An 18,693-nucleotide genomic window follows, 5' to 3' on the forward strand; every position below is an offset into this window, starting at 1 on the left:
CGCAACAAGTATATATCATTTTTAGAGTCACACTTATTCTAGGTTAGTCACAAAACCCCTCTTTTTTCTATTGTTCATGTTTCTTAATCCATAAATGCAGATGTCATCAAATCCTTGTTATGCATTTCATGCAAAAAGTCTATTAACGGTTTCCATTCAGTCAAGAAGTTCCCATCTTTGGTTTTTGATTACGGATTCAATTTCTTCTTCTACAGCTTTTCTCCAATTTTCTGCTTTGTTTGCAGGTATCTTTTCTATATCTTCCCATGTGGAAGGTTCAGGTGTAGGTTCTATTTTTGCCAAACAGGAAAGTCTTCTTGATGGTATTTCTTTGTTTGATCTGGTTGAACGCTTGACACTTGGTTCTGTCTCCCCTTCTTTTTGTTTAGGCTCTGCTGGTGTGTCATGCATGTTATCCATTATGTCCAGATCTACAATTCCCATTTGCTGTACTTCATTTTTCTTTTGATGTAGATTCTTTGTTGTTTCTCTGATTGTTTGGTTTCTCCCTTTCATTGATGTGGACCATGTTGCAGAACTTAACTATTTCTGGGTCTGGGCTAAGGATTCTTTGTCCTTTGCATCCCTGTGCATAGCCGACAAATATGCCTTCTTCTGATCTAAGATTAATCTTGGTCCATTTTTCTTTAGAAATGTTAAGTGTAGGCTTTTGATCCAAATGCTTTGCGCTGGGTTTGTGCGCATACTGCAGTTCAAATGGTGTATTACTTGCACCCTTAGTAGACAATCTGTTTTGTAGGTAAGTAGCTGTATCGACAGCTTCTCCCCAATACTTGACGGGTAGTTCTGCCTCAAGGAGCATATATCTGGATATTTCAGTGAGAGACTAGTTCTTTCTTTCTGCTTCTCCATTGTTTTCTGGGGTATACAGCACTATAACTTGGTGGGGTATACAGCATTATAACTATTCCTTGTTCTTTTAAATAGTTTGTCATCTCATTTCTCATGTATTCTCCTCCATTACTATTGGGTTTCTTTGGAATCTGTTGCTGACCATTGCCAAAGATGCCTTAAAATTTTCCAGTACTTGACTCTTCTCTCTAATCAGGTAGACTACAAATCGTCATCAGTGAAGACTGGTGGTGGTGGAGAGTGTGGTTAGCAAGTATTTATTTCCACTTTTCATCTGAATTTTCATGGGTCCACATATATCACTATGTATTCGCTGTAGGCAGTGCTTTGTTTGGCTTGTACCTTGCCTGTTAAAGCTTGGTCTAGTCCCCTTTGCTTTGATATAGCACACACCTCTGCATCAGCATATTTGGTTATTTGCATGGCTTTCAAAAAATTCTTCTTTTCCCTGTGCCCTATGACATACGTTGAAGAAGTACTTGTGATTGCATTGCCTTCTAAGAATTTTCTTTCTCTTTGTCACATCCTAGGCTATACAATTCTTCACTCATACTAGCTTTTGGGATTTTGATTTTTTGCTTTGCCCTTGTCAGCACTTGAATAAGTTCTAGCTATTTTTATCTTTTTAATCCCCTTGCTGCATGCCCTCTGTGCCCATAATTCTGTTGGCAGAGTTCCTTTGCAGCAGTCAGGACATCAAACTGATTTAACATTAACAAAAGTTTATTATTAGAACTGACAAACTGGAATAGAAAGTGGAGAGATAAGCCTTCCTAGCTAGCTTGAGTGACAGAGTGAAATGGAGAGTTCTAGAAAGACAGCCTAAGGGCCAAGCTACACATGACGAATGACACTTGAACGGCAAGTGGATTGAGTGGAGGGCAAGTGAACAGGGAGAAAACAGGGTTGACATACCTGTAACTTATGTTCATCGAGTTCTTCTGTGCTGACACACATGGGGACTGCGCAGGCGCAGGCCAGCCGCCGGAGAATTTTCTATAGCTTCTATGGCTCCGAAGGGGCCGTTTGTCGCGCGCCTCAGCGACCGTTTTCCCACCCAAACGGTCACATGCTCCTCCAGCGACCAACGGCCCCCTTCCCTCAGTTCTCCTTGCCGCCGCTTGATCAATACACTTTAGCCATAACACCTTAAAAACACCAATTCCCGTTACAGCCATCACATTGTCGTGCATTGGAATTCACAGCGGGGTAGGAGGGAGGGTTGTGTGTCAGCACAGAAGAACTCGAACATAAGTTACAGGTATGTCAACCCTGTTTTCATCTTCGTTCTTCTGTGCCTCCACACATGGGAGTGTACCAAGCTTCACACAATAAGGAAGGTGGGGTGAAATCCAACACAATTTTATTAAAGAACAACAACAACAACACTATAGATATACATATATACATTTCTACAAGCTGTGCAGCAATATATACGCACTCAATATTTACATATATATACACATAAATATACACATATACACCCTTTCACTCAAGGGTACCTAGCAGGTACGCCAAGAACCCTTTCCAAGACTCCCTCAGGAAAAAAGGGAGTGTAGGACAGCCTTGGCCACCGAAACATCCTGCTCCGCATTGACATCTATGGCATAATGCCTTACAAAAGTGTCAGCAGAGGACCATGTGGCCGCTTTGCAAATGTTAGCCAGGGGCACACCCCTGAGGAGTGCCGAGGAGGACGCCTGGGACCGCGTAGAATGGGCCCTGACATGAAGTGGGCAAGTCACCCCAGCTAGGGAATAGGCCTTGCTAATGGCCGTCACAATCCACCTAGACAGGGTCTGTGAAGAAGCCCTGTTACCCTTGTCCTTGGCTCCAAAGCACACAAACAGGTGAGGACTCGATCGGAAACCCTTCATCCTATCCAGTTAATAGGCTATGGCCCTCTTCAAGTCTAGGGAATGGAGGGCCCTCTCCCCCTTCGAGGAAGGGTGAGGGAAAAACGCAGGCAATGCAATATCCTGCGAGAGGTGGAAAGCGGACACCACCTTAGGCAGGAAACCTAGGCAGGGACGCAGGACCACCTTGTTTGGATGAAATACCAGGAAGGGCGGGTCAGATCGCAACGCAGACAGCTCACTGACCCTCCTAGCAGAAGTCACTGCCACCAAGAATGCCACCTTGTACGATAACATGTCCAAGGAGCAGGTTGCCAGGGGTTCGAATGGAGGCAGCATAAGACGCGAAAGCACCAGGGACAGCGACCATTGAGGCACCGGTGCAGACACAGGTGGGTAAAGGTTGAACATGCCCTTAAGGAACTGACGGGATTTTGGGTGAGAAAAAACCGTACCACCCTCAACTCGGGTGTGAGCAGCAGAGATAGCTGCAAGGTGGACCTTGAGAGAGGAAACCTTCAAGCCCAGGTCCCTCAGGTGACACAAGTAATCGAATATAACCCCTAGGGGGCTGCTGGCAGGCACCACTCCTTTAGCAAGTGCCCATGTTTCGAACCTGCGCCACTTGGCCGCATAAGAGCGCCTAGTGGATGGTCTGCGAGCATTCAGGAGGACCCTCTGTACCTCCTCCGAAAAACCTACAGGGGAGGAGCGATCCGCCAAGCCGTCAAGTGCAGCTTCCTGGGGTTGTGGTGGACTAAGCTCCCGTTCAGGAGAAGGTCTTGCCGAGGGGGCAGACTCACATATGTCCGTTGGGACATCCGCAGGAGCTTTGGAAACCAAACCTGCCATGGCCAAAAGGGGGCCACCAGGATGCAGTCCGTCCCGTCCTCCTCTATCTTGCACAGGACCCTGGGAATCAAAGGGAACGGAGGAAACATATAATGCAAGCCCTGAGTCCACGTACACTGGAAGGCATCCCCAATAGAGAGGGGGTCGCTCCCTGCCCTGGAACAGAACGTTTGGGCCTTGGCATTCGCCGCTGTTGCGAACACATCTATATCTGGATGACCCCACATCCGAAAGATCGGCCCAACGCACTCTACGTTCAGTTCCCACTCGTGGTCCAGCATAAGGACCCTGCTCAGGGCATCCGCCCGGGCATTGTCTGACCCTGCCACATGTATAGCACGAAGAGTCACGCCATTCCTGATTGCCCACTGCCAAGTGAGCGTGGCTTCCCTGCAGAGCGCCATGGACACTGTGCCCCCCTGTTGATTTATGTAGTACATGGCAGTCGTGTTGTCCGTCTGTACCAACACCTGGCGATCTTTCAAGAGTGCTGTAAGGGACACAAGTGCGAAACGAATGGCTCTTAATTCAAGCACATTAATATGGAGGGTCTTTTCCCTCTCAGACCAGACATCTTGCACACACACCTCACCACAATAAGCCCCCCATCCCAGTAGAGAGGCATCAGTGGTAACCGTGACGTCAGGATGCTGATACCCAAAAAGGGTCCCTTTAAACAAATTTTCATCAGACAACCACCAGTCCAGGGAGGACAGGATGGCCTTTGGGATGGAGAGTTTGAGGGACGGAGGGTGCTGCATAGCATCGTACCTCCGCACAAACCAGTTTTGGAGAGGGTGCATATGCAGCCTAGCGAAGGGGACCACCGAGGTAGCCGCTGCCATATGACCTAATAAGCACTGGATAGTGTGCACGGATTGGAAACGGTTCCTCTTAAACATGGACACCAGACCCCTTAGGGACCTAGCTCTCTCCAAGGGGAGCAAAGCCTTACCCTCCACGGAGTCCAACAGTGCACCAATGTAGGAAACCTTGCAGGTGGGCACCAGCTTGGATTTTTCAAAGTTTACCAAGAGCCCCAGGCGTTGACAAGTGCTAAGTACTAAGCCAATGTCCTGCACCAGCCTAGACTCCGACTCAGCCATGATAAGCCAGTCATCGAGGTATGGAAAGATGGTACAGCCCTCTTCCCGAAGGAAGGAGACCACAGGGGCCACACATTTCGTGAACACTCGTGGGGCAGTGGATAGGCCAAAGGGAAGCACCTTATACCGGAAAACCCTTCGCCGGTAAACGAAGCTCAGGTATTTTCTGTGCTCTTCCCGTATTCCCACGTGAAAATATGCGTCCTTCAAATCAAGGACCGCAAACCAATCCCCCTGTTTCAGCAAGGCGATCACAGTCGCCAATGTAACCATTTTAAATTTGGTCACCTTGAGGAAGGCATTAAGGCCCCTCAGATCTAAAATGGGACGTAAGCCACCATCTTTCTTGGGAACCAGGAAGAACCTAGAGAAGAAACCCGTCACAGAGTCTTCATAGGCCAACTCTTCCACAGCCCCCTTGGCCAAGAGTGACACGATTTCCGCATCCAGCTCGGCCATAGTGTTATTGACAGCTGTCAGGGGTGAACTGCACCTAGGCAGCTCAATGAATTCCAGCCCGTATCCCTTACCAACAATTGTTAAGACCCATGAGTCAGATGTTATTGACTCCCACTCCGAAAGGAGTGGACTCAGTCTGTCTGAGAAATTTGGGGATACGGCTGGTGCGACCCGTCAGTACTGCCTCCCGGCCCCCTGCTGATCTCGCTGCTGGGTCGGTGGCTGTGACGGGCGAGGCTTGAAGGGCCTACGCCTCCTCTGTTGCTGTGCAGGAGGATAGGTCCGCTGCGGGTAGGCAGGATACTGCTGGTAGCCCGGCCGCTGCTGCTGGTATCTGCCTTGGTAGTGGTAAGGGCCGTACCGGGGAGCGTACCGTGGCTTGGAGGTGGGCTTGTCTGCAGGAGCCAGCCCCAAGGACCGCGCCGTCTGCCTGTCCTCTTTTTTCTTTTTTAGGGTCTCGTCGGTGGACTTGGAGAACAGCGAGTCCCCTTCAAAGGGCATGCTCTCCACCCTGGAACGCACCTCCTGAGACAGGGCGGTTGACCTCAACCAGGAGTGGCGCCTGAGGACCACCGCCGAAGCCATTCCCCGTGCAGTAGTGTCGGCAGCGTGGCTCCCCGCGTTCATCTGCTGCTTGGACAGCCGCACAGCCTCAGTCTGCAGCAGGGATACCACCGCTTTCTTTTCAGGTGGGAGGTCTCCAACATAGGACGCCAACTTCCCCCAGAGATAGAGCTGGTAGCCAGCCATGATGGTCTGGTAGTTGGTGATCCTGAGGCCCAGCGAAGCCACCGTGTATTGCCGTCTGCCAAGCGCGTCAAGCTTCCTGCTCTCCTTGTCAGCTGGCACAGAAGTGTGGCCTGAACGCCGGGGGTGGAACTCTTCCGTGACCAGTGAGGAGGGTGGAGGGTGTTTCACCAACGCTTGCCAGGTGCCCTGTTTGATTTTATAAAGCTACTCAATCCTCTTGGATGTTGGAGGCTGGTCACAGGGCACCTTCCATACCCTATCCACGATCTCCTCAATACCCTCCAGCATGGGGAAGCCGATGGACGCCGGGTTGTCTCCGTAGATCCTTTTCAGGAGCTTGTCCTTGGTCTGGGGGGTCGCCGATGAGATGTCCATCTCCAGCGCCTGAGCCATCCGTGCCATCTGGTCTGAGTAGATTCTCAGGTCCTCGTATGGCGAGCCGGTACACGGCACCACGTCGTCGGCCGGCGAAGGCTCGGACCAGGACTCAGAATGGTAGTCCCCCAGGCTCTCCACTTCCCCCTCCTCGGAACCGTGCCGTGAGTCCTCACTCTGGATCGGTGGGGGGAACCACACTTGCCTCGACGTCGAAGGCCTCGGTTCCGAGCCGGAGAAACCGGCGGGTGCCCCTTCCCACTGGCAATGGTACGGCGGGGGAAGATAGGAGGCCTGGCGGTGGCAGGATGCGACCGAACGGTCGGAGCCGACACTCCCTCCAGACCGACGCCGCTCACGGCTGGCAGCAGAGGGAGAACGACGGGCAGGCGATGGTCGACTCCGACTTGGTCGTGGGCTCGGTTCCGGCCCCGGTGAAAACTCGGCCGGCACCACCTCGAACGCCGTCAGTCCCGGCACCAGCTCCGAGACCCCCTCCGGCTCCGGGGAACCCAGGTGGGGAGAAGGCGTGCGAGGGATTACGACGACGTCTTCCTGTGGCGCGGGACGCGGCGACCAGTGGCGATGCTTGGTCTTCTTCTTCTTGGCCGGTGGCTCCGAAGAAGACCTCGGAACCGACGGGCTCCTCGACGTCGCAACGGACCTCGGCTTCGACGTAGACCTCGGCTTCGACAGCTTCGCTCTGATCGGAATCGAGCCGGCCGTCGGTTCCGAATGGGGACTCGGCACCACGATCCTCGGTTCCGAAGCTGGTCTCGGATCTTACCGGGTAGAAGACGCGCTTCGGGGCGGCCTTGCCGATCCCTGCCCCGGTGAGGCCGCTTTCGACGCCGAGGCACTTGGGGGACGCGATTTCGACCCCGACCTCGCGGAAGCCACTGAGCCCGCTCTAGATTGCCGTCCGGCAGAGGGGCTAGGGCCGGCCTTGGGGGAAGGCAACGGAGTACCCTCGGACATGACCTTCTGCCACAGGGAGGAATTTAACCGGGCCTTGCGCTCCTGCCGGGCCTTGTTGGTAAAGCCCTGGCATACTTTACAGGCCGAAACATTGTGGGTCTCCCCCAAACAAAATAGGCACAGTTCATGGCCATCGGTCTTGGCCATTTTAGTGTGGCACTGGAGGCAATGCTTGAAGAGCGCCTTTGAGGCCATCTTCAGGGGCACGCTAGAGAGAGGTCAAACAGTCCGGGTCGTAATTACCGAGTCCAAGTCAAAGTCCGAATCAATAAGCAGAAGAATAGCCGAAGTCCAAAGTCCGAAGTCAAAAGCCAAAGATCAATCCAGAAGTTCAAGAAAAGCACAAAAGCACAGAGCAACGAAGCTCACGTTCTCTCCAAGCGGCGGCAAGAAGAGAACTGAGGGAAGGGGGCCGTTGGTCGCTGGAGGAGCATGTGACCGTTTGGGCGGGAAAACGGTCGCTGAGGCGCGCGACAAACGGCCCCTTCGGAGCCATAGAAGCTATAGAAAATTCTCCGGCGGCTGGCCTGCGCCTGCGCAGTCCCCATGTGTGGAGGCACAGAAGAACGAAGATGAAATACACTTGCCATTCAAGTGTCATTCGTCATGTGTAGCTTGGCCCTAAGATTAGCATTTTGCAGACAAAGATAAAAGGTCCTTAAGAAAGAAAGTACTAGCTAGATCTTGCTGCTTCCTGCAGGATCTTCTTCTTCTTCTTGATATTGCTATATTCTAACAGGAAAAACCACAGTAACACCACTTAAAGAACAACAACTCCCTACTACCACCATCCTTGGTGCCAGGCTGTCTGGGGAATATGTTTAACTTTAATTTCTTAGGTAGCCTAGCCTATTTTCTATTGACATCAAGGGGATTCTGGATATCCAGAATTATCCTAGGTATCTGGAATTATAAAATATTGATTCAGGAATAATTGGAATATTCTGAATAACTTATTATCTAGTTAATTCTGAACTTGAATGACACATTCCTACAAAATAGCTTTTCTGAGCATATGCAGAGTACAGAACGATTATCATGGGTTTCAGTAAAGAAAGAATAAACATGCATTAATGAATAATTCCTTGGTTAAATTAATTCAAATTCTTGCTGATAGTACAAAAGGAATAAAGAAAAACAAAAAGGTATCTTGTAGTACTTGGTGGTAGAAAGTGCTCTCAAGTCACAGATGAATTATGGCAACTCTAGGGTTTTCAAGGCAAAAGGTGTTCAGAGGTGTTTTTAGACTAATTGATTTATTATAGCATAAACTGTCATAGACTATACCTCACTATCAAATACATTATGATCTGCCTGCTCTGTCCCTCAGAAGTTTAAGCCACCCTCTCTGTGAGTGTTGTGTGTGTGTTTTAAGGTGGTACAAGTCTCCTTTTTGCTTTGCTGCAATAGACTAACATGACCCCTCTGGAAGAAATATGTAGGATATTTTCCTCAGTGAATGTCGTATAACCCCATTCTAGGTGACTGCTTATGCATGTCACCTATTCTATAATCAGAATAAGGTATGAAAATGTAATTTCTCCCAAGAAACACACTCATAAAAGCCACGCCAAATCAGTGTGGCAGATGCGTCAGTGTATTTTCTTATTTACTTTGGCTTCCATCCTGCATTTAGTCATGCTGAACATTAACATGCCTACATCTAATCAGGAAATTTCACTGAAAATAGCCCATCACATTTTCTGGTCAATTTAAGATTTTTTTCCCCCAGGTAGTATGTATTATTGAGGATTGCCTCTTTACAATCTTGCAGGAATTGAATGCAGCTGATTGATTTTATCATTACGTAGTTGAATTGAAGAAGCAAGAAAGAAACCCCATTCTCCTCTGTTACCACCAACAGATGTGAAGAGGTGGTTGCCTTCTTTTGCATAACAACCTTGTTTTTCCTTGGTTGTCTTCCATCCAAGTAGTAACTATGGCTGATTCTGCTTAGCTTCCAAGCTCTCATGATGATCTCTCAGGCTAGGCTAAGCTTTTCAGGCTGCTATTAATTAAACTCCACAATCATTAATCAAGATGCTTTTAAAAACAATACAACTGGGTCTGGCCCAATGTCTGGCCAGCAGAACTGGGTCATAGTTTCCCCCAAGGAGATGCTGCCAGAGAGAGGAAGGGAGGGACATCTGAAGACAGGGAGGAAGAAAAGAGTAGAGTGGCTGTCAGGGGAAGGAGAGAAGGACACAGAAAAAGGGGAGAGGTGGGAAAGAGGAACTAGTGAGGGAGGGGAAATGAGATGCTCCCTGCAAATTCTTGCAGGTCTCCCACTTGTAGCATTTAAAAAAACTTAAGTCATGTTCTTTAATATAAAAATTAAAGAATCTCATTATAAAACCAACTGTAATCTTTATTGGTTAAAATGGGAAACACATTGCAATTTAAGATTCTAGTTATCACCTGCAAAGCCTTTAGTGGCCTTAGACCCACATACCTGCAGGTTCACCTGTCCTGCTACGCTCCACTGTGACAGCTTCATTCATCCAAGCAAAGCCTTCTAAAAGTGCCCCCCTGTGAACAGGTAGGATCAGCAGCTGCTCAACCTCAAGCATTCTCTGTGGTGGCTCACACCCCGTGAAAAGCCTACCTGAGGAGGTCAGGGAGGCTTTCATAGTACTATCATTCCACAGAATGTGAAAAGAGTAATGTACAGGAGGGCCTTTTAAAAAAAGAGATTAGGATGGTGACAGAATGGAATCGTTCACCACAATTTATTCTTGTAGGTCTCACTTGCTTTTAGGGTAGCCACCCCCTTATGTTGACAGTGGGAGGCTGTGTGGGGGTGATTTTTCTTCTTCACGCACATGCTCCAGAGGCCTCTGCTTACTGTTTTACTATGTTTTGGGGCTGATATGGCCCTGCTAAGCCTCTGTCACTTCCATTTTAAGTCAGAAGTGACGACTGTAGAGGTCTCCGGAGAGCACACACATGGGAGATGCCCTCTACCCCGGGAAGTGAAACAGAACTATGGGGCACCAGAATAAATGTGAGATTGAAAGGCTCCCTAACACTGAACGTCTACAATAATTCTGTTTGTGCTCAGAAAATTTAATATCAGTATAAATGGTCATGGTTTGTGACAGCTTGTGATTAACAGATTTCTGATGGTAATTTCCTAATCTGGAGTCCCAGTGCATAAGGGCATATTTGTCCCATTACTCTAGCACTAGCATTAGCCATTCTTCCTATGCCAAGGCGGCAGCAGCCATTACTGTTGCTGAACTAGCACTGGGGGAATTCTCTATGTGTCTCAGGAGCACCATGCAATGGTCTGTTTTGGAATAATGCAAGAGCATGACTACAGAGGAGGCTAGGTTGTCCATAGCTCCTGCTCCGTCATCCTAAGGATTCCAAAAGAAGTGTCATCATAATACACAATAAGAGGTAGGAATGAGTTATTTTAGAGCAATGGAGAACTTGCCAGCTGTACCCAACTTCCTTGGATAGGATGCCTGGATGGTATCAAAATGTCAGTGCATACAGCTGATGGTGAATAACAAGTGTATGCAATATGCAGTGCTCTTTCCTACTAACTGCTAACTGAGCAACACTCTTCTTTCAGATCAGAAATGAATGCCCCTCCCATTAAGTATGTAATTATTAAATCAAGCAGAAAATTGGTTTCTGTGCATGCCCAACAGGCTGTAGGAGGAACACTGACTGAAGACAAAAACAGAGTTAAAGGCAATATGATAAAGGCATTGTTTCCAGTAGTGCTCACTGTACACACATACTTCTTTTATCCCACAGTGGTGTCTGGTTAAATGAATCTTGCAAGTTTTTAAAGCACTACACAAGAGCTCACTATATATTGAAGGTAAACATGTATAACTAAATTCTGAAACCATTAAAAAGCAGCTCTGGAAGTGGGGAAATTAGAGTGGAGAAGCAGCAGGAGGTAACAATGGTACTTAATCCTTTTCCTGCCCATTTTTTGTCTGTTCCAAAATGATCTCAAGTGCCTTTTCCCCCCTGCAAAGGTTATCCGGCCCTTCGTCAACCTGCGTGCTAGCTTAGGTGCTCTCAACAGTTGCTTTTAGGAATGCCCTCAATTTATAAAGTTCAGTCCTCCATGGTGAAATCTCCCTCTGTCTTGGTCCCTGTTCTGCAGAACAATCTTCCTTACTTTGTGCAAGTTAAGTCTGTTTCTCTCTTTTAAAAAGCATGCCCAGAAAATTGTGGATGTGGATTTTTGAAACACATGAACTTTTTTATTATTGGGCACTAGTGTTATAATGTTATGACTGTTTAGCTGATGGATTGTTAGTTTCGTTCTAATTATTGTGTTGTGAAGTAAGTTCCAAATGTGTGTTTTATGTAGATACACTATGAGCAATGATGCTTCAATTTTCAATTCTTTGCCTGTCTCCAACTGTTATTAACATAGTATTGTTAACACTGTTAAATCATTTCCCAGATGATATCCATTTGTATGGACATTTATAGATTATAAGGTGGGTAATATCTGATTTTAGGATATACCTCTAGAATTTGCGTAGGATGCTACTTTGGAGTATTTTACATTCCTAAAGTTCTGTTGATGGTGCTGTAGGATGGGATCAACCTGCTTTCCCCTTTATTACATGGAAGCTAGAAACATGACATCTGCAGCTCCCAGCCTGCTAGATTTTTGGTGCAGTATGATTTATATTTAATAGTTGTTAAACTGGCAATTTGAAAGGAGTCCTCATGTGCAGGTATGCCAATTCCTTCTAAAAAGTATAGGAATAATCTGGATGGATGGTGTCATATCAATGTATTGCCATACTGGAAAGAATATGGTGGGGTCCAAAATATTATTCCTGTCAGCTGTAACAGCTAAAACCATCTTTGCCCTGTCTGCACAAAATGAGAGGGAAGAGTCATGAGAGAGTATATATTTCAAACAAGGAAATTATATAGCATGAGAAGATCACAATATTTTTCCTCTGATGGTGCAGCCAGACCACTCACAACAGATTGCACTCTTGAGATGTGCCTATTTTTTACATACACAAGGGCATGATAAGGCTGTGGCACAGCTGAAACAGCTACAGTATGTAGCACATCTGTGGGCATCAAGTGTGTGTTGCTGATCAGATGCATGCCATGAGCATTGATTCACACTAATGCAGACATAGGTAGTTCTGGAACTAGCAAGAATCTTCTGCTGGCTCACCTGGCTTATAAGGTCCGTTGGGATTCCCCATAATCCCATCCAGAGGCAGGAAACTGTTGCTGGTTAGAAGAATATGGCTGGTGTTTTATTAGAAAGACCCGAAAGAAAAGAGCAAGTATCAGCTACATCATCATCATCAAAAACTGGAGAATCCCATGTATACAAGTGACAACATTACAGGTGACAACAATAAGAAGTAATAAACACTTGTAAAAGACTATACTGAAAAAACTAACAGTGACACACCTGGCCAACAAATTATTCACAAATGCATGGAAATCTCATCCACTTCCTTCCTATGCTGAACTGGTCGCAGCAAGATTCACAGCATTCCAAGCTCTGTGGGAAAATGGCAATTTTTCAAACTGAGGCCAATGACTGCTTTTGAATTATTGATGTGTGGCAGAGCACTATATGAAGCAGTGGCTTAAAATGATCAGAATACATGGCTTATATGCATTTCAGTTTCCCAAAAAAAGAATTTATATTATAATACTTAGTTTTTAAAACTGGTTTTCATAACCATCCATGAGGTTTCACTTTTTAAAAAAACGTAAACTGTTACTTACTATAGAAAGGGAAACAAGTCCACTCACTTCTTTTAGTTTCTCTTCATTGTGCTCAGCAAACGCCTCCTTCCTCAGCTGTAGAGATTCCTTTCCCTACCTCATAATCAGAATACAGCACATCTTTGCGAAGCCTCCTCCTGACACTCATCTCAGCATGCTGAGGCCCAAACAGCAGGAACTGACTGCCCTTTCTTTGTACAGCAAAAACTAAACCGGAAATTCTTGTCTGCTGAGAAACCAGACTGATTGGAATGACTGGCTTGCCCCACCTCAGGCATTAAACTATGTACCTTTACACAAAAAGAAAAGCAACTAAGGGCACTCCCAAAGATACGTGAATTTCACTTGAGACCCAAACGTCATGAGCACAAAATGAACAAACTCAAGGAACCTAGGGAAAAAATGGACATTTGCAAGAATGTGCCATTTTGTGCCATTGGACAAGGCTTGCTGGGATGGAAAGTTGGTCGAGGGTTCAAAAATCTATTATATTCCCCCAACTTTCTATTATAGACACCTGTCATAGATCTGTTCTTAGAATTGATTGTACATGAAGTAATTAGGAAATCTTAAAGGTCTTATAACATTTTCACCTGATTCTTAGAATGGTATCCTGTCAGAAGAATCTAGAGTATGTTCTACCCTCTCTCTACCCATTTTGCCATGCAGGTGAAGTGAGAGTCACGCTACATAATGCTCCTTGAATATTAGCCTTGTACAAATGAATGTTACCCTTTCTCATTAGGTGATATAAAAAACAGTGGCATTTGACCTTATCTGGGGTGGCTGTCTTTTTATTTAATTAAACAGTTTATATCCCACTTTTCTCTATATCAGTGTGACTCAAAGCTGCTCAGATATGCAAGCCATTATGGCTTTCTGTGAGTGATGAGAATACATGTGTGTTCTCATCCTAATGAGGGCCCGCTGGCAAAATAAATGCATCCAGATAAAATTCTCAGGGCACTGGACACCCCAAAATAGTAGAATGGTATGGATATGTGAAAGTGTACTTTGCTCTGCATAATGTTCCACTCCATCATTCTCTTTCCATAAACAGAATACTGAAACAGAGCCTCCTGCAAAAAAAGGCTGTTTAATCATTAACTCTTTGCTGCAATAGGCTGTGCATTAGGCACACCTATTGACAACTGACAACAAACAATGAAGCACTGAAAATGAGTTCAGATAAAGCAAAGTGTAGAATGTTTTCTTTAATCATGCCTGCATTGTAAATAGTACAACCCAAGACAAATGTTCAAATATATTAACAAGAAACATACCTGGCTCAAGTTGTAATTGCCCATGCAAGATTAGAGGCTGGTGAATGCCCACCATGAAGCTGTCCTTAGGGTTTTTTTTTAAAATTTTTTTATTGGATTAGAAATCAAATTATTATTCATTACAATCAATTCCCTTTAAATATTCCAATTCTAACCCCCTCCCTTTCCCCCCCTTTTTGTTGACTTCCAACAGTTTTCCAACCCCTTATCTATTTTTCCCCTTACTCATTTCAAACTTACTTTATTCTATTAAACATACACTTTCGTTCTCTTCTAAGCTTATCTATTATAACACAGTGCTATTTCTATTCCCTTCCCCACTTAACTTATCACACTAAGTATTACATTCCTAACATATATTCTTTAATAATGTAACATTTTATCTGATTTTCATTCTCTATTCTCTAACTTGATCCTTCTAATCTCGTCGATATGGGACAATCAATTTGTCCCCTGTTCTGCATAACTCTAAGTACTTCTATAAACATTATATACATTCAATATAAATCAATCAATTTGACTTATACTCTATATGTTACTATTTACTTTCTTCCACCATTCTTATATTCATTCTATTTTGATTATATAGTTTACCTTTTATGCAATTATCTGCCAGAAACATACTTAGTTAACTTATATCCTTATAATTCTTAAAATAACACCTCTATTATTTAATACTGTATATAATAATCTAATAAAAACAATAGCTTAGAACTTCTTATTTGACTTCTCTCCCCCCGGTAAAGTCACTTCTCTCTTCTTTTGTTGTATTTCAGTAATTTTCAAACTGCCACAGTTCTCCTCCCACCTCCCATTTTTTCACCAAATATTGCTTCAGCTTCTCCCAATCCATGTTAAACTGTCCTGGATCGAGATCTCTCAGTTTCCTTGTCATTTTGTCCATTTCCGCCATGTACAGCAATTTATAAATCCAGTCCTCCATAGCTGGCACTTCTTGTACTTTCCACTTTTGCGCATACAGAAGTCTATCCGCTGCTGTCATGTAAAATAACAATATCCTATGTTGTGCTGGAATATCTTCCATTCCCAAGTTCAGTAGCAGCAGTTCTGGGTTCTTATTAATTTGAAATTGTAAAATCTCACTTATTACTTCTATTATTTCCCCCCAGTACTGCCTAGCTACCTCACAAGTCCACCACATGTGATACAAAGATCCTTCGTGCTTTTTACATTTCCAGCATTTGTTAGACATGTTAGAATTCCCTAGCGCAATTTTCTTTGGGGTCAAATACCAACGGTAGATCATTTTATAAACATTTTCCTTAATGTTAGTGCACGTCATAATCTTCATCGTCTTTTTCCACAAGTGCTCCCACGCCCCCATTGTTATCTCTTTGTTGAAATTTATTGCCCACTTCACCATTTGAACTTTAACTATCTCATCTTCTGTTAACCATTTTAACAACACTTTGTAAGTCTTAGAGATTTCCTTTTTATCCTCTCGCAGAATTACCTCCTCTAGTTCCGAATTCTCCATTCTTACCCCTCCCTTCACACAGTCCGAGTTATAAAGATCTCTAATCTGTCTATATTGAAACCAGTTATAGCTTGGAGACAACTCATCCTGCGTTTTAATTCTTAGTTTAGAAAATTCTATTCTTATTATCTCCTTATACGTTAAGCATTGTTGTTCATTATCGACAGCTCTCGGATCTATTACTTCATATGGAACCACCCAGGAAGGGATTCCATCCTGTAGGTAATTTCTGTACTTCTTCCAAGTTGTAAAGAGGCTTCTCTGAATATAATGGTGTAGAAACATAGAGTCAGCTTTTACTCTATCATACCACAGGTATGCATGCCATCCAAATATTTTTTGTATCCCTCTAGGGCCAGTAGTTTGCGTTTTTTCAGCGTCATCCAGTCTTTCAACCACACTAGGCAAATTGCCTCATAGTAGAGTCTTAAATTGGGCAGCTGCATTCCACCTCTCTCTTTTGAGTCCTGCAATACTTTCATTTTCACTCGAGGCTTCTTGCCTGCCCATACAAAATCCGATATTTTCCTCTGCCATTTTTCAAACTGCTTGGAATCCCGAATAATTGGTATTGTTTGTAACAGAAACATCACTCTCGGCAACACATTCATCTTAATTACTGCAATTCTTCCCAACCATGACAAATTCAATCTGTCCCATTTGATCAAATCTTGCTCCATCTGTGTCCACAATTTCTCATAATTATTCTTGAATAAATCTATATTCTTTGCAGTCAGTTCAATTCCCAGATATTTCACCTTATTTGTTAATTCACAGTCTGTTATTTCCATTAATTGCTGTTGTTTTTGTTTGGTCATATTTTTACATAATATCTTTGACTTCTTTTTATTTACATAAAATCCCGCCAAATCTCCGAATTCCTTTATTTTCTCTATTACCTTTGGCATATTCTCAATTGGATCCTCTACAATTAACATTATATCATCCGCAAATGCTCTGACCTTATAGGAAAAGTCTTTTATTTTTATTCCACGGATTGCATCATCTTCTCGAATCTGTATCATCAATATTTCCAGAACCAAAATAAACAACAGTGGGGACAACGGGCAACCTTGTCTTGTACCTTTACCTATGCTCAGTTTCTTAGTCACCTCGTCGTTCACCACAATTGCTGCACTCTGGTCTTTATAAATTTCTTTCACTGCTCTTATGAATCTTTCCCCCATTTGTAGCTGTTCCATGGTGGCAAACATAAAGTCCCAGTTCAAATTGTCAAATGCTTTTTCAGCGTCTACGAAGAAGAAACCAACCTCCTTGTCGCAACGTTTATCATAGTATTCAATAGCATTTATCACTGTCCTTAAATTGTCTTTAATTTGTCTATTTGGTAAAAAACCAGCTTGTTCCTCCGCAATAACTTCGGACAACCATCCTTTTACTCTTTCCGCCAATATCTTCGCAAAGATTTAATAATAATTATTCAGTAACGAAATAGGTCTATAGTTTTTAACATTGGTCAAGTCCTGTCCCTCTTTAGGGATCAATGATATGTTGGCCTCACTCCAAGTATCTGGAGTCCTTTGGTCCTTCAATACTCCATTGATCACTTCCTTTAAAAATGGCACCAGTTCATTAGCCATTACCTTATAAAATTTGGCTGTAAGTCCATCAGGGCCTGGCGCCTTTCCAAAATTTGTTGACTGTATTGCATTCCTTAACTCTTCTTCCATTACTTCACTATTCAGTTTATTCCTCCATCCTTCCGAAATTACTGGGAGCTTCATTTTACCCAGATATCTCGCTATTGAGTCTTTATTCACTTCTTTTTTATTGTATAACTTTGCATAAAATTTATAGAAGGCTCTACTAATGGCAGTCTGTTCCAGGTGAACTTTATTATCATCACATATTTTATTTATTATCCACTTCTCCTTTCTCTTCTTTAGTTGCCACGCCAAATATTTCCCAGGTTTATTTGCCCCTTCAAACGTCTTTTGGTTCATTCTCTTAAGGTTCCATTCCAGCTCCTTATTATTCATTGCCATCAACTGCTCTTGAAGGATTTTAATGTCCTGATATATCTTCTTTTTCCCTGGTCTTTTCTTTAATTGTATCTCTTTGGCTTTTATTTTCTCCATAATCTCCTGTCTCTTCTCTTCTCTTTTTTTCCTGGCTCTTCCATTTAAATCCATTAGTATGCCTCTAATTATTGCCTTGTAAGTATCCCATACCTTGTTGGTTGGTACTTCTCTGTTCATATTATGCTGTATGAAGAATTTAGTCTCCCTTCTCAGCGTCTCCATATTTTCTCCCTCTTGTAACAAGTCCTCATTTATTCTCCATCCTCTCCTTTTGGTTCTTTTCCCAAACTTCCACATAATTGGATTATGATCTGAGCCTACCATAGGCATTATTTCCACCTCCTTAGTCCAAAGCACTAAGTCCTTTGAGGCCCAGATCATATCAATTCGTGATAATGTTGAATGTCTCGCTGAAAAAAACGTGTATTGTCTGCTTTTAGGATTCTGTATTCTCCATACATCTTCTAAGGTTTCCTGTTGCATTAGTGCGAAAAAGGTCTTTGGTAATAGTCCTCTTTTCTTTTGTACAGTTACTGATTTCTTATCCTGCTCCAAGTTAGTAACTCCATTGAAATCTCCAGCAAGAATTATTTGGTCATAAGAAAGTTCATCCAATTGCTTCCTCAAATCCTCGAAAAAGCTTTCTTTTGCTCCATTAGGTGCATAAATTCCAATCACCAACACTTTCTTTAAATTCCATATACATTCCACTGCTAAAAATCTGGCTTCCACATCTCTCACCACTAATTTTGGCTGTAGCTCCTCTTTTATATACAAAGCCACTCCCCTTTTTTTCTTTTTTGAGGCCGCTACAAAATCATTACCCAATTTATTCAATTTAAGGTATTTTACATCCTGCTTTCTGATATGGGTCTC

The 18,693-nt window shown here is 44.0% G+C and overlaps 1 protein-coding gene across 4 annotated transcripts in view; it reads right to left on the reverse strand.

Moving 5' to 3' along the window:
* Positions 1-13,179, reverse strand: part of SYT8 (synaptotagmin 8) — a 33,871-nt gene extending 20,692 nt beyond the window's left edge. The window contains exons 1-2 of one of the 4 annotated variants that reach the window (XM_054969862.1): positions 13,022-13,179; positions 12,672-12,764 (exon numbers count right to left, since the gene is read on the reverse strand). The gene's annotated coding sequence lies outside the window, so the exon portion shown is untranslated. Of the gene's footprint in view, positions 1-12,671; positions 12,765-12,994 lie in introns of all 4 variants that reach the window. The other 3 variants (XM_054969861.1, XM_054969860.1, XM_054969859.1) reach the window with 3 other exon arrangements.
* Between the last annotated feature and the right edge of the window lie 5,514 nt (positions 13,180-18,693).

This window comes from Eublepharis macularius, chromosome 2 (genome assembly GCF_028583425.1).
Source record: "Eublepharis macularius isolate TG4126 chromosome 2, MPM_Emac_v1.0, whole genome shotgun sequence".
In the NCBI taxonomy this organism is placed as follows: Eukaryota; Metazoa; Chordata; class Lepidosauria; order Squamata; family Eublepharidae; genus Eublepharis; species Eublepharis macularius.